Source organism: Durio zibethinus, chromosome 11 (genome assembly GCF_047325235.1).
Source record: "Durio zibethinus cultivar Kanyao isolate XHJ-2024 chromosome 11, ASM4732523v1, whole genome shotgun sequence".
Taxonomy (NCBI): Eukaryota; Viridiplantae; Streptophyta; class Magnoliopsida; order Malvales; family Malvaceae; genus Durio; species Durio zibethinus.
The window spans coordinates 8,365,623-8,374,527 of record NC_143172.1 but is presented as its reverse complement, the minus strand read 5'-3'; positions in this window follow the sequence as shown (position 1 = coordinate 8,374,527).

The following is an 8,905-nucleotide window of genomic DNA, read 5'->3' as shown; positions in this document are numbered from 1 at the left end:
AACTATATGATACTCTTGGATGTAGAATACACTACGTTCAGACTCAGGTAACAGAATACTATTTGAAGCAAAAAGCTGTAAAACAGGTAAAATCTAAACTTTCGTATAAACAATGTACAAAGATTTTGGAAAATGAATTTGAATTCGGTTGCAACAAACCATCTTTTTCAAAGAAATCTCGTTTTAAGAAAAAATAAAAATATTTTTGGAAAAAATGGAAACCTACGCGTTTTAAACCTAAAAAAGGTAAATTTATTGTTAAAAAGAAGAAACACCCATCTTCTAAAACAACTTGTAAATGTTTTTTTTGTGATCAAGAAGGTCACTATGCAAACGCTTGTCCTAACAAAGGAAAAAGTGAGAAAAAAATGATCAAAAAACTTGATGAAAGTTTTCTTCAAATTTGTTTTGCTGAAGAATTGTTTGATGAAGAAATTTATTATGAAGTTTTCTCAGAAACTGATTATAGTTCTTCTGATGATGAATCTCATTTTATTTTTATGATAAATACTGAATCTAACACAAATAATGTTTCAGTTTCCTCTTCTACAGGTACAACCACTACCAACGAAGAAGGTATGGTAAAACTCAAGAATATTATGAGAAAAACTCATTTTATTTTCGATGACAAAATTAAAGACTTACAACTCATCAAACCAGATGAGATTTACAAGACAAGTTGATTTAAAAAGTTCCAACCTTGGTCTAAACGCCATATAGAAAAACTATCTGGTGATACTGTCGCTACTGACACTAAACAAGGCTCAGTAGAAATTTCTCTTTTTACCAAAAAGAAAATATCAAAAATTTCATTTCCAAATTTCTGACCATTTTGGTCAAATTTAGAAATATCTTTATTAAGTCTGAATTTATTCATCATTTATCTTTTAAAAAGAAAAATAATATGATAATTATTTTTTGAAGTCTCACTTAAATCCTTGCACCAAGTGGGTTGAATTTAGAAAAAAAAAAAAACTTTTCACCTAGAAATCTTATGAAAATTCAACCATTTGTGATTTTTCTTTAGATTTTATCCTTGGATAATCGTCATATATTTTGACATAAAATTTTAAATTATATTTTTAATTTTTATTTGAAAAAGAATACAATTAAATTTATTGAAATTTTTTTTAAATTATTCCACCATTTGGGTTAAATTTTTAAAAAAATTTCACCTACAAATTTATTGGAAATTAGCCATTTATAATTTCTAAAAATTTCATCATTAGATAATTATAATTTATTTCCAAAATTTTATTTAAAGTTTGATTTTATATTTTAATTTAGGATAACTTTCTAATAATTTTTTCTAAAAACTTGATCATGCAAAAATATTTAAAAAATAAATAAATAAAACAAAATAAATAAAAAAATCTATACAAAAAAAAAAATCAACTTAGCTTGGCTTGGTAAGCGGTTCGGCTTTAGGAATAAAAATTGACTAGAATGGCTCGAATTTCGCTCAACTTAGTGGCACGACTTCATGGATTAGTGTTGAATTTTACAAAACGGGTGGGTTCTCAAGCGCAGGCTCTGGCTCCAAATCCAAGTTGAGCTGTGGTTCATCTTCACTTAGTTGAAACACAGCATTCATGCTGCTATAAAAGCTAAAAAAATTTTTCTTCTTTCATTTCTTTTACCTAGCTTCTCTTTCTAACTTTATTCTCCTCCTTTTCCCTATAGAAAACAGATGTATTGCAATCTTATTTTCCAAATTTTGATCAATAATGTCATCGTCCGTCGTCTTGCATAGCTACTATCCAATCATCAATGCAGCCCAAAATTTCACTGTCGTTTCATCTAAGTATCCTCGTCTTAGTTCTGAACTTGGATTTTTTAAAATCATCCACCTATGGCCTTGATTCGAAGCCAATGTTATGATATTCCACCATGGTTTCCATTTTTTCACTATTCAATTAAGCTGATTTTTTTAAATGTTATTTTTCTCTTAATGCTCTTCGTGTTTGTAGGTTTCAAATTATAAAATCGTGCTAATGGTCATCGACCTTGGCTTTCATTTTGTCATTTCCATTTCTATCCTAGGCTAATTACCACACTATACCACCATTCTTGTCATCAACAGCCCTAGATTCAACCTTGGCTCACCCTTTTTGTCCAACCCCCACAAGTACCACTAAGCTTCAATGTCGGTTGTGGCTGGTGTCTTTTTTTTGTTTGACACCACCCCAAAAAAACCCCCTAGATTTGTTATTGTCGAAATGGCTTCTTTTGATTTTTCTTTTGGAATTTACACTCAAACTAATGGCTTGTGTTGATGGGATGATGTTTTCAAAAGCAATTATTTTTGAAAAGTTAAGATATTTGCCAATAAGGTTTTTATGTTAAGGGGTGAATTGTGGGTGATTATTGATTATGTCTGTAGGTTTATGGTTTTTTTAGTACTGTGTATAGTGTCTATGTTGGTAACAATAGGTTGTTGGTTGTTTGAAAGTTAGGTCTAGGCGAAATTGGTGGTGGCGATAGTGGCATGGTGGGTTATTGGTAGGTTAGGCTTGCTCGATTTTGCTCTCTATGTTTGTTTATTTAATTTTTGTGTAATTTCTTTGTTTCTACTTATCGATTCACTGTAATCTCAAATTTATTTATAGGACAAGCAAGAGAGTTTCAGATCACTTCAAACTCAGTTTTGGAACTAAGCATTATCAATTCTACAAAGCCAATCTTTTGATTTTTCCTTTTGATTTTTTATTATTTTTGTTTTGAAATAATCAAATAAATTAAAGATAAGTAACAAACAAAGAAAAGATAATAAAAGAAAAATAATAGAATAAATCAGAAATATATATATATATATACAGACAAATAAAACAAAAAAATAAAAAAAAAAACCATTAGACTTTAGATAAACCCGAGCCCAATCGATTTTGGGCCTTTGTGTTTGAAATTAAATCGAGTCTACCTAGTTTAGATCCTGGACTAAATAAGGTATTTACAAGCTTAAATAAACTGAATCAACAAAATTAGATTAAAAATCAATGCAAATCATTAAGGATATAGCATTTATAGAATCACCCAAAGTAGGTATCTATAAGTCATCATGTATTTTAATCCATGATATCGCCTCTTCATCTCCATATAAAACAGTTTCAATCTTGCCACCACTTAATGTCTAACAACAAATTAGCAAAAGTTTGTAGTTCAATTCTAGCTTTTTCATTAAGATCATTTTTAAGCAACCTTATATTTCTTTCAAGCCTAAAAACCTTGCAATGCTATCATAAAATAGTCTAATTTGTTTTAGCATTGACAATGTCAATTCTTGTTCCATATTTGACGACAGGTGGTATTTGCCTAAAATCACCTCCTAACACCACAGTTAACCCTCCATAAGGCTTTTGATTTCCATATAGTGATTTAATCATGAAAACATCTTTCAAGGCTTTATCTAAAGTTTTAAAGCAATTTTTGTGCATTATAGAAGCTTCACCCCAAAAAATAAGGCTTGTATTTTGCGTTAATCTTGCTAGTTGTGTCCCTTTTTTGATTTCACATGTTGAATAAGCAATGATATCGAGAGAGATTTTAAATTTGAGTGAACTGTTTTGCCTGTAAGTAAAAGTAAATATGCTATGCTAGATGAACCCATAACAAGAACTATCTTTCCCAATGACCTCACACCAAATATTATGGTGTTTTATAAATATGTTTTTCCAATTCCTCTTTGTGTAAGTAGTTTATGTTTTGAAAGAAAAATGAAATGCTCATTGAAAGGCTATTTTAATGCCATAAGAACATAATTCTTTAATTCAGAGTTAAAATGATATATTGAAACAAACCAAAAGCATGCTTCAACCTATATTCAATGTCCTCTATTAATAGTTTCCAATTTTTTTCCCAAATACATTTGAATCAGCTATTTGACAAAGAGTATAATTATCATAAACAATTTTCTAAGTTCATGACTTACAGCCCATTACGAAGCTTGAACCAAAGCCTCATTCCATTCTCTATCAGTTTCCAAAAGTCCAAGCATCTGACATGCTTATTAAAAAGGTAGATACAAAACTCCATTAACAGTCCTCAAATTTTCAAAACTTCTACGTCTTTTAATCACATTTAACAAGATATTCATATAAAATAACTCACCTACTATTGGATGAACATATTTTATTCTACCTATAGACCTCTTACTCTGTCTTATTTTCCATTTCATTTCAGTTTTGTATCAAACCATTGAGTCAAAAAATTTACATTTAATAATGTTTCGGCATTTTTATGCTCTTTGTTAGTAGCCATCCGCTTAGTGGACATAGTTTTCTAAAGATCAAGTCTTTGAATTACTCCAAACAACATTTCCCTATTAGAAAAATAAATATTGTGTTTGCCAAGTAAGTGAATGACCAACCTTTAAACTAATGGTTTTTTTATGATGAATTAAAAATTCAAACAACCATCAACACGCCTCATAAGTAGAAAGATATCGACAATCTAAATACATTTTCACCTTATTAATGTCTAACAATCTTTGTTCTCGATTAGCTTGTTGTTCATTATTTCTTGCTTGAAAAATTGCTTTTGTACCTTTATTGATATACTTGAATAAGCACTTAATAGCTTTTGTTTGTCTATAGATCTTTTACATTGATACAAGCTGGGTATTTGAAAAATGTGGTTGATGTTATGATGCACTACAAAGCGGTTATTGATTGCACTAAATTTAGCATTTTATCACAATTTTTTAGTGCAATTTCTCTTGAATATTTGTTTCTTTCTTAAGAAATTTGGCAAAAATACTCCTAAATGCATAAATATTCATTCAATAGGTCAAAATATGAAAAATGAGGAAATTGGGAGTTTTTGGACTCATTTTGGAGGAAATTTGGTGCTAAAAGCTATGAAAAGCTAAAATTAGTGTGCTTGTGCTATAATGCCACTTATAGGAGTTTTTCCCGCCCTTCTCTTCTATGATTCTTTTAGCTTAATTGAGTTTTATTGAACTTTATTTCATGTTTTAATTATCATATTTTTCATTTGAAAATGTCCTTTTAAGTTCATTAGTGCTTTGTCACCTTTATAGTATTCTTGCAAGTATTAGAATGGTGACTAGTGTATTAGTGTAGTTTGAAGCCATCTTTGGATTTGTGAATTTTTTAGAATTTTTCAAGCATAAAATGTCCACCAAAAGGTCTATATCTAGAAGAAAACTGAAAGAGCAATTGGTTACAATTGGCACTAATTATTGGAAGTAAAATTCAACCAAGGCTATAGGGTGTACTTGCTAGGTGAACAAATGATTGTGGCACCATTTTAGAGATTCAAAGAACGATCAATTGGAGCTACTTAGTTGAAAAGTTGAAAGCTTCTTATTAGACATAATTTTAACTTTTTGGAGCTTAGAAGATCAAGAAAAGAGAGCTTGAAGTGAAGTGAAGTAAGAAGAAGCAAACAAGGAAGTAAATGGTGTAAGTTAGTAGAGATGGAAGGATCTAGAAAAGATGGCAGTTGAGTTGGATTTTTTTGCAATTTCATTGGTTGAATCACCTTACATTTGCTTATAAATAGGGGAGAGTGGCTGGCCATCGAAGAAACTTTATCTAGTTTTTACATTTTTTTCTTTTCCTTGCATTTACTAGCATTTAGCTAGTTTTTACATTTTTTTTTCTTGCATTTACTTTCTTTTCTCACCAAATAGTTTCCTCCTTGTTCATTTAGAGGGCTGGTTAAAAGAAAATTACCTTTATTCTCCAACAAAATTTACTTTCTTTACCTTTATTTTCAATGCACTTTAATAGTCTTTTAATAAAAGTTCAAGATCTTTAAGTTTTCAAGTTCAATTTGATGCATTTTCACTTGTTTATCAAATTTGTTTGGCGATTCTTAATTTTGAACTAGTTGTGGTTTTTATATTGGATCTTGATCAAATCTTGCTTGTTTATTTCACTCTTTTTTTTTTTTTTATGGATTCTTGATTCATTGTTCTATAAATCTAGAAAAAATCACTTGCAACTTCATTCTAATTCCAAAAAAATCTTCAAAGTTTTGGTTGAATCCAGAATGAGAGCTAGAGCTTAAGTGAATGATAGCACTTCAAGTTGCTTCTCTCCTAGTTAGGCATTTGGTTTTTAATTTCTTTACTTTACACTCTTTAATTCATCAATTTTCTTGTTAAAGTTCATTTGATTACATTTAAATTCATGCCTCTTCATTCTGTTTGGCTAATTTTTCTTGCAACTTCTCTGTTTTTGTTGTTCTTGCACTTGGTTTGAATTTGAGTTCATTAAGCTTGGATTTTGTTTGATTTATGTGATTTCTTTGTTGTTCTAGGTAGTAAACTCATAGATCTATATTGTCTTACTTCTGTTTGAGTTCATTCCATATAGAGAGTTTTAAATCTAATTTTTCTTTGCAAGAAATGGTAGTTTCCAGATTTATTTGCAACTTTCAGTTTTCAAAATTTTTGTTTGGATCTTGCTATTCCTTTCATTACTTATTCTTTAGTTCAGTTTCTACCACAGCCCATTTATTGAATTTGTAATTTACAATTTAATTTCATTCAAATTGTAGTAGCTCAGATCTACATTCCTTGTTATACATTCAGTTTCCAGGTTACACTTAAGTTTCGATATTTCATGCATCTCTTTAAATTTACGATTTTTGCTCTTTTAATTCCATTTTAAATTTGTTTGGATCTTTAATTTACATTCTGTTATTACAAATTCCATTTTTTTGGATTAAGTTCTAAGAAGTTCCTTGATGTTTCTTTAGTTGGAAGTTAGTAATTAGTTGAGGTAGTTAGTTTTCGATTATAATTAGTTATTTTAGTTTATGCTTCTAATCTACTATTTTAGTTATTAGTTATTTTTGTTATTTTTAGTTTTTAGATTAGATTTACATTTCAAAACATGTTGAGTTCATTACAATTCAATTTAGCAATTGTTTTGTGCATTTATCTAGTTTACTTCTTTTAAATGTTGCAAGTTTACTCTTTACTATAATGATGTTTTGTTTTTTGTTTTCTTCACTTGTTCTCATTGGCTTAGTCGTTTACCAACCTTTCGATTGAGCCAACATTGGAAAGAGTGTGGTGATAATAGGTACTTAGGCTAAAAACCTCTTTAGCTAATCTTCGTGAGATTAGCATCTAGACTTTAAGTTTTTATTATTACTTAAATGACCTGTACACTTATAGAAATAGTCCAATAATTATCTAGCTCAAAGCCACTTTTTATTGCAAAACACCTTTGATCTCTCTTTCGAAAAGTGGATATAATCTTTCTTTATAACTGTTTCACCTTGAAATTGTTTTGGGAAAATTTTAAATATTTTTCTTTCACCATACATGGAGTCTGATTATTTGTTAGACCTTATAGCTCAAGCATCATAAAATTGCTAACAACATTATACACCACTGGGTTAGAAATATCATAAGGGATTTTAGCAGAAATAATCTTGTTTATAGCTTTAGAGGTAAAACACTTATCATTTAGATCAAGCCATAAAAGAAAGTGCTCATGTGGGATACCTCATTTCTGAAATTCAATTCTGTATGTCATTGTAAACAAAATTATAAATTAATATCATGCTAAGTCTACTAATTTTTTAATAACAAACTAAAAAAAAACTAAACAAAAAAAAAGACCAAATCAATATAAAACATACCACGAACAACGTTGCCAAAATGATCATGCTTCACTAAATCATCAATTAAATGTTGAACTTTAATCCTAAAAACTCTGCATACAATATCTAGTCTATCCTCTACTTTTTATCCAGGGATCAAACTCAATGCTTCTCGAATCCCACACATCTAGCATTACATGTAAAAGTTACAAATAAATTTGGATAGCCAAAGTATCTACAAATCACCATAATATCTTGGTAATTTTAAAATAAATATTAAGGACTTCCTACGAAAATTGCTAGCAGAATAACACGTTTTCCTACAGCATCTACTTGTTCATCCCCTCTTTCCATTATATCCCTTATTCCTCTGTATAGTTCAAACCTTAATTGTTTTTTATTGTATCTGATATATTAAAGCCTTATTTCTTCATCATTGCAATATGCATCTACAATAAATTGTTGAAACAACTTGCCTCCTCTTAACAATATATACTCAACATTGTATTCCTCTGAACAAACCATTGTTGAATGACATAAGCATAATACTCTCGCAAAGTAACTATTTCCCTCTTAATTCTACTCCTATCATCAAGCTATGAATAAGAGATACCGAGACTGCAATCATTTTCACCGTAAGGAAATAACAATCGATATTGTATAGCCATAAATGAAGCATGCAAATAAAAAATATAGTTTAAACCTCTTGACCTATACTCAACCACAATATCTTTTTGCCTATTAAATTCTCTTATGTCACCAACAATTAAACCAACAATTTTAAATATAGAAGAAGCGTTGTAATTTCGATCATGTTCACTTTTACTACTTATTAATTTCTAACGGATTGGAACATAATTAGAACTTGCAAACCTATCTCGTGCCATTCTAAAAGCCTTTACTATTTCATTCTTTTCATCAAGTATCTTTAAGTAAACCTTTAACAATTGTGACATCAATATCAGGATTTTGATCATTATATTTCAAAGCTAACATCCTATTTAACAGCTCATTTTTTGTATTACATATATAAAGTTGTGTAAACATTGACTTTTGACCCACGATAGGCAAGAACAAACCAATTTGATGATGATTCTGTCTATTAATTTTAAAAACATAAGGTCCTTGTGAATTATTAATAAAATTATCAATTTTACCCCCTATCGAAGTAAACTAGAACATGGAATTATAAACTCTCATTTTCTCTTTAAAATGTGCAACCCTAACATATCTCTCATAACTAAAGAACTCATCTAAGAATGTCGGAGTGGGTTTAAAAGAAGGCAACTTAACCATATCTTGTTTACAATAAAGAAAGAATATG